This window comes from Carassius carassius, chromosome 4, assembly GCF_963082965.1.
Source record: "Carassius carassius chromosome 4, fCarCar2.1, whole genome shotgun sequence".
NCBI classification, from domain to species: domain Eukaryota; kingdom Metazoa; phylum Chordata; class Actinopteri; order Cypriniformes; family Cyprinidae; genus Carassius; species Carassius carassius.
In genome coordinates, this window is record NC_081758.1 from 34,660,791 (window position 1) to 34,667,858 (window position 7,068).

The 7,068-nt window shown below is 41.0% G+C and overlaps 1 protein-coding gene across 2 annotated transcripts in view; it reads right to left on the reverse strand.

Annotated features, from left to right (window-relative positions):
* fam222aa (family with sequence similarity 222 member Aa) overlaps positions 1–6,795 on the reverse strand; it is a 67,904-nt gene extending 61,109 nt beyond the window's left edge. Inside the window, exon 1 of one of the 2 annotated variants that reach the window (XM_059548610.1) lies at positions 6,557–6,795. The gene's annotated coding sequence lies outside the window, so the exon portion shown is untranslated. Of the gene's footprint in view, positions 1–5,790; positions 5,852–6,556 lie in introns of those variants that run through there. The other variant, XM_059548611.1, reaches the window with a different exon arrangement.
* Between the last annotated feature and the right edge of the window lie 273 nt (positions 6,796–7,068).

Genomic DNA, 7,068 nt, shown 5'->3' on the forward strand with positions numbered 1-7,068 from the left:
ACACGAAGCCGTAACTCATAGAAATTGAACTGCTCCTTTTACAAGGAGGAACAGGATACACAATGAATTCTCCAGTAAAGTTCTTTAAAAAAACACACTCCCGTAATTCTCAATGACTGATGCCTAGGCAAACTTTTCATTCCTTGAAGAGCAGCAAGCAGGTCCACTTTCCCAGCATCCCCTAACATCACCAGCAAAAACAATCCACCCAGGAGGCCGATTACAGAGCTGTTTGTTTTTTAGGAAGAACAATTTGCCCTTCAAAGGGGCACTCTTTGAATATGATTCCTGTTCGCTTGTGCGATTAGCTATGAAGCAAAGATGATGTGAAGTTGAACATACACCATTTAATCTGCCGTTCTTCCTCTGCACTCAGAGCCATTAAATGACAAACATGTCCACGGTTATCTCTTTCAGCCTGAAGGATAGACACAGCTCCTTAACATGCTCAAAGAGAGCTTGATTGAACTTTCAAGCATTTCAGTGTTGCTCTATCTTACCAGCACATAAAAATTAGGATTTTTTAATAGGCCAAACTATCTAATCTGATTTGCTAATTCCAAAATATCAGAAGCTACAGTGAAGCCAAAGATCTTCAACAGGCTGTGAAATCATCATCCCCTTGAAGCTGCAGAGAGGCAAAGACCCTGGAACGGATAAATCAACAAGCCGCAGCCCGGCATCTCATCTGGATGAGGATATTGAAATTGAAACTGCAGCAAAGCAAAGGTCAAGTAAACAACAACAACACACATTATTCTGAAATTCCATTTAGAGCAGCCCATCTTGACACCATTTCCATGCTTGGATTTTCTTCCCGACACTTTTAATCAATATCACCTACGAAAGCAATGCAGGCTGGGCCTTTTATGTAGCGACAGGGGAGAAAGGAATGCCATAAAGGAGAAAATCAAACAGCCTCCTCCGCAGGTGTTGCGCATTAACAGATGTTGGGAACATTAGCATTGTACAAGCGGCTCGGCGAACAGAGTGGGGGAGAGAGGATAGGAATTGCGGATTACCCGGGGCACAGATATAATAGCTCTTCCGGAACAATGGCACCTCCTTAACACTCAATACTCGCAGGAGGAGCTCTGTAGGAGACCTGCGAGACAGGAGCATTCACAATCTATTCACCGCACTTTCACAACTAACAAAGACATTTTCTTTTGACACTCTTTTCTATTCTATATTTCTCAGCAGCCAAGGTAAATTGGTCTATTCATTTTTCAAAGTACCAGTGATTTCGAAAAATGCACAAGATTAAGGAGACCCATTCTGCTGAAGGTAAAAGCGACCAGTAAGTTTAGACAGTTTTTTTGTTTTCTACTGTGGACATCAGGGCTTTTCTTTTGAACAATACCATGGTTGACAGCTGAATCTGGGACAAGGTCCATTTCAGATCCTGCCTCGCTCCACACCCACCCCTTACCCGTGTTAAAATTCAACTGAACCTCAAAAGAAGACAAACTCAGGGTTTGGATGTCAATGACCTCTTGATCATTACCAGAAAACCTCAAAAAAGGGAATTAAACAACACACAAATCCCATAAACAAACCCAATCTACTAGACATGCACATGTTTTCTTCATACATGAACAGGCCATCCCCCAAACCTTGAGAGATAGTGAGATGGTTGTACCTAATGACCCACTGTTTTGAAGGCTCCAGAGAGATAAGTTCAAGTATCATGTCCTGCTCCATCCATCCAAATAACTGCTCCACCAAGCCCACAGGAAAAAATATAAATTAAACAGGAAAGATGCGTTACTTTAAGAGCTTATTTATAGTTACAGGACAGCTACTCTGTTATCGATTTCCAGAAAGAAGGGTTTGATTATACAACCAGGGAACAACTAGGTCTATACTGGCTGAGACAATACCTAAAAACAGATTCATATATAAAGCAGGAAATTAAATTTTTACTAATATAATGATATTCATGAGCGAAGCCCTAGCGCTCCCTGGTTTTAATAAGAAAACAGTTGAGTGATTTCACCCCATGGCCATCAATCAATCAATCTACACAGTTATCTCTATATTCAAATGAACAGTACACTCTTCTTTAATAATATCCTAGTGAAATTAAACTATCCATCAAGATCTGCGGCAGAGGCAGAAACGGTGAAACGGGTACGAATGCAACTTCATACCTCTGGAAATTCGCTCTTGTTTTAATCTCATTACGATCTTTCCCATTCAATACAGTTGGCAGAGGTTGAATTGCAACCAAACAGTGTTTCTCCATCAAAAGAAACGTTACTGCTTATGGTGGTGGTACAATAAACTGAGTTTCTTTTTGGATGGCTTTCAGGGCATGAAGTCCTTCCAAAACATTTTGACATCAGTTTTCTGTTGTCAAACTCTTTGTAATTACCTTGTGTGGAAAGAATAGCTACGGCATACAAGGAAAAAATTCAAGTTTAACTCTCAAAACTAATAACGTTTGCAAATGTGCCAAGATGATCGAGTTAGACATGGAAAAAGTCAACAAAAATGAGAAACTGACAAAAAGGAAAAATTAAATAAGCTATGAAAAATGAGAAACAATGCTAAGGCCATTCAGTGACCTAAATATTAGACTGTACCATATCACCACCAGCTATCTCCTCCTCCATGCACACTCGGCTCAGTTGAGATTAGCATTATGCTGGAAGCTCTATTTGTTTAGGTGAGATCGAGCCACAGAGCTAATACCAGGCCAATTTGCTCAGCGGGTCACGGATGTGCAGCAGGAGTAGGAAATGAGGCAACTCTGGCCCCCGGAGGTGAACCTTTCCACTCGTACATCACTGAATGTTTTATTCAATAGAGTGGTGAGCATACTCCTTGACAGGTGCTGTCTCTACGGGTGGAGGGAGTCGCAGCCCTCAGAGTGAGGGACTCTGCTGGGGTAATGAGGCTGCCAGGCCCTGAGGAAGGCCACATGCTGGAGCTGAGCTAAGAGCCAGAGCCCTAAGCCTCCAGAGTGATGATTTGCAGAGTGGAACGTCCACCGTGGAGCAGGGGGCCAATCACATTAGTCAGAGCAGCAGAGAAATGATGGGGGGCCTCATGAGACTCAAACTGTGATGTATGGGGAGAGAATAAAACTCTCTTTCCTGACAGACGATAAATATGCATGATCATGCTGGTCCAAATATAAAAAAAATTTAATCAGTTACTTATTTTGCGATGTTAAACTACCTGTTCTACTTTTAAGAATAAATTAATAAAAAGTAAAGTGAAGTGACGTGTGGCCGAGTATGGTGTCCCATACCCAGCTCTGCATTTAACCCATCCAAGTAGGCACACACACACACAGTAGTGAACAAAAACACACTGTGAACAATCACTGTCGGACCTGAGACTCAAACCAACAACCTTTGGGTTACAAGTCAGACTCTCTACCCATTAGGCTACGACTTCCCCCACTTAAACTCATGCTTAATCTAGCTTGTGCTCAATGTTGTAAACGGAAGCAGTTCTGGGCAGATGACATATGAGTTCGACTTTAGGTATGCGCCGCTCAGAAGTGACGAAAGCCGTAAGCACAGGGAAGAGATCAAAACAAAACAACGGTCACTATTTAGAAGTACAAAACAAGGATTTGTAAAGAAGAATGTCAGAGGATTTCCATATAAGCCAAGAGGAGACTGGTTTTCCTTTGCTAAAATAAGAAAACTTTGCTTCCTTTGATCCTGTAAACAAATGTTGGTTTTCACGAGACTCACCAGCACATGCGCAATTCTGACCTCATACATCATCCGCCCGGAGCTGCTTCAGAGTACAAATTTTGACATTAAAGCGATCATTAAGTTTTGAATATGGATATTTTTCTAACAAAAACGCATTGATTCGCCACAGGAGGCCTTTGTTCACCCCCGGAGCAGTGTGAGACACTTTTTTTTATGGATGGGTGCTTTTTTGGGCACAAACTTCTTTTGGACTGATGCGTGCAAAACCCACTGAGTGCCATCAAACAGCTTGAAAGATCAAAGTTTAATATAACTCCGACTGGATTCGTCTGAAAGAGGAAAGTCATATACACCTAGGATGCCTCTGGGGTGAGTAAAACAACACAGTGTAATTTTCATTTTTGGGTGAACTAACCCTTTAAAACCTCAGGTTGCCTCAGGAGGACTGACCCTCTGAAAAGCAAGATGTTTTGGGTAAAAGCTTCAGCAGAGTGACTAAACAGTTTTAGGAGTGGCTCATGGCAAGATGTGAAAGGTTTGATAGATTAAATGCTTTGTGTTCAGGGCTAGTTTGGATGGTTGGTTTGGTCGTCAACAGGCTTTTCATGTAAAGCTATTGTCCCTGCACTCGGATGTCAGCTGTTCCTTCTCCATGCATCACTTGCAGTTTCCAAGAACTGATGTTTTGCATATCCTATCTCTGTGAAATCTAATCAATGAATGCCTGGAAACTTGCTAAAGTGCAGTCTGGTTTTATTTGGACGTTAAGGCAGGTCAGTTGGCCTAAACAAATATATTGTTTTTGATTTGTTTTTTTGGTCCCCAGAGACTTTAACCCGCTACAGTAGAACCTTTAAATATCTTAAAATATATATATATTTTTTTTTCTTAGTGTGAAGAATATCTTAATAATCTAAAGAACTTTTTTTCCACTATAAAGAACTTTTGTGCAATATAAAGCTTCCATGGACGATTCTTCAAAGGTTCTTCATTGCACCATAAATGTTTATAAGAAACATTACTTTTAAGAGAGTAACAAACTTTTTTCTCCAGGGCCGGCTTCAGAGGAGGCCGCTGAGGGGTTTGACCAACCTAATCATGAGCTTGCCCCACCCGGAGAGTCCCAAGGCACACCCTAAATCATAAGATCTGGAACCAAGCTGATTTTTATCTTTGATATAAGTTGCTGTATAGTTCTTGAGCAACCAATATCTGATGCAAAACAGCCTTAACTTTTGTTAGTAGTTAAGAGATTAAGTCATAAAGGAAATTTTGACACACACTCCGTGCTGAAACCAAGAAGAGGAGGTACTGGCATAGATTGTCACACCTTTTTTTCAGATTCTCTCGCCTTCCATCGTGTTGTAAACAGATTTTATGTTTTGAGAGCATTCATCCTGTCAGCGCACTCTTTAAAGACCCAGAGTGCACATCAAAGCGCGTCCTGGGGCCATTCAGCGGCCGACACCTCCATTTTACTGCACTTCCTTTATTTATTACAGGTAAAACCGTGAAACAAAGGTTGTATGTTCTGTCAGGGACCAAAAGACGCCACCCGATACCACATCACGCGATTTTATTGCGACAGAAGCGAAGCGTTATTCAAATGAAGCTAATCATTGCTGAAAATCACCATCCAGTCAAAGGCGATTCTGTTACCTTTCAGTCAAAGTTGCTATCAAACACATTTTGCATAATTGGGATTTTACTAGCAAACTTCTTTGATTATTTTAACGCTCAAAGTGAGCGCAACATCGTAGCCTACATTATTATAACAAATATTCACTATAGTAAATGAAGTTATTTTTACCATGATAAAACTGTAGTAACCTGCTAGGTATATATATATATATATATATATATATATATATATATATATATATATATATATATATTTTTTTTTTTTTTTTTTTTTTTTTTTTTTGTAAGGGCACTACATTATTCTACTGCATTGTAGCCGACTGCGATTACTGATTGAAGTGTGCGTCTCGAGGAGCGTTACATTTTGATGCATACTTAAAACCCTGCTTAATTATGCGAAAAAACAAGAATGCACATTTTCATTAAAAGATCAATTAAAGCTGAAATAACGAATAGGGGAGGGTATATTTACCATAAATCGCTCTGTGATGCCGACTAGATTTCCATGCAGGATTGTGATGACAGGACTGTGGCCGAAAGAGCAGACTAAGGGGGAAATGATGAGGGGTGGAAAGATCAATAATATCTCATTCTGTCCTTAGAGGAAATGGAAAAATGTATAATCCCTGGTATATTCAGTTGAGTTATTATAAGTTTGTTTCCTTTTTTCTTCGTTGATCACACGCGAAAAAAAAAGTCATCCAAAAACGGCTTGTTCAGCAGGATCGTTGGGCAGTTTTTCCTTGCCGTTCTTTTAAGATTTCTTCTTCTTTTTTTATGAATCCGATCTGTGGTTTGCGTTGAATAGCCTAGGAGACAGCGGATCAAAGTGAGGAGCTGTTCCCAAGAAATGCCGTGTGTCAATTGCGCTCCGTTAACTCTGCGTTCTGAACTACCGTCAATGATCCCGTCTGTCTGGATCTTTACCCGTTTACTTACTGGAATAATCTCCGAGTAAGGCTTAGTAAGAAACTGCAAACTCCAGTAAAAATGACAGTTTATTCTGCTGACACGAACCCGATAAATAAATAAGTGCTTTGCCAATTAAATAAACTGCGATTCGCAAATGTCCTTAAATCCGAACAGCGAACAGACTTTGGCGTATACAATCAAGAGGAATGATTTATCCTCGGCATATACTAGAAAGCCCTGGTTGTGTTTAAGGCGATATTCCTTTAACGGGAGAGCAGGTGCAGGAATTGAATACACGCCGTTTAATCCTGGAGAAGAGAAATCACCGTTCAATTCCAGCGGTTCTTTTCATCCCCTTGCACGGACACCTTCCGTCGCGATATCAACTCCGAGGTCCGTTTAATTATTCCTCCGAAGGACTCCAAAGGTTGCAGCTTTTGTTCATGTTAATATCGAGGGAGAATTAATCAATTTAAATCAATAATTTGTCTGTTTTCCGCGTCTCTGTGACACGCTCACATGCACTGCGCCTCACCCCTGCGCCGGGCTGCCGAAACTGACAATAACCCGGAACGGTGCAGACTCTCTCGGATCCACCGACCGCCCACCAGCCAATCAGCGCACAGGGGGGATTTAAATATTCCCACGGGTCGGCCAATCATGGGTAATTGAGGGTTGTTACCACGGTGACGCTGTCAGCGTCTAAGCCTCATGTTTATTATTTGCGATATTATAAACGCTCAGGGACTGGACGTTGATCTTGTGAGACTGAGGGGATGGTTTTTAACAAAGGTTACAGGCACCCGCAGCAACCAGTAACTAACAAATAAAAGTTGAA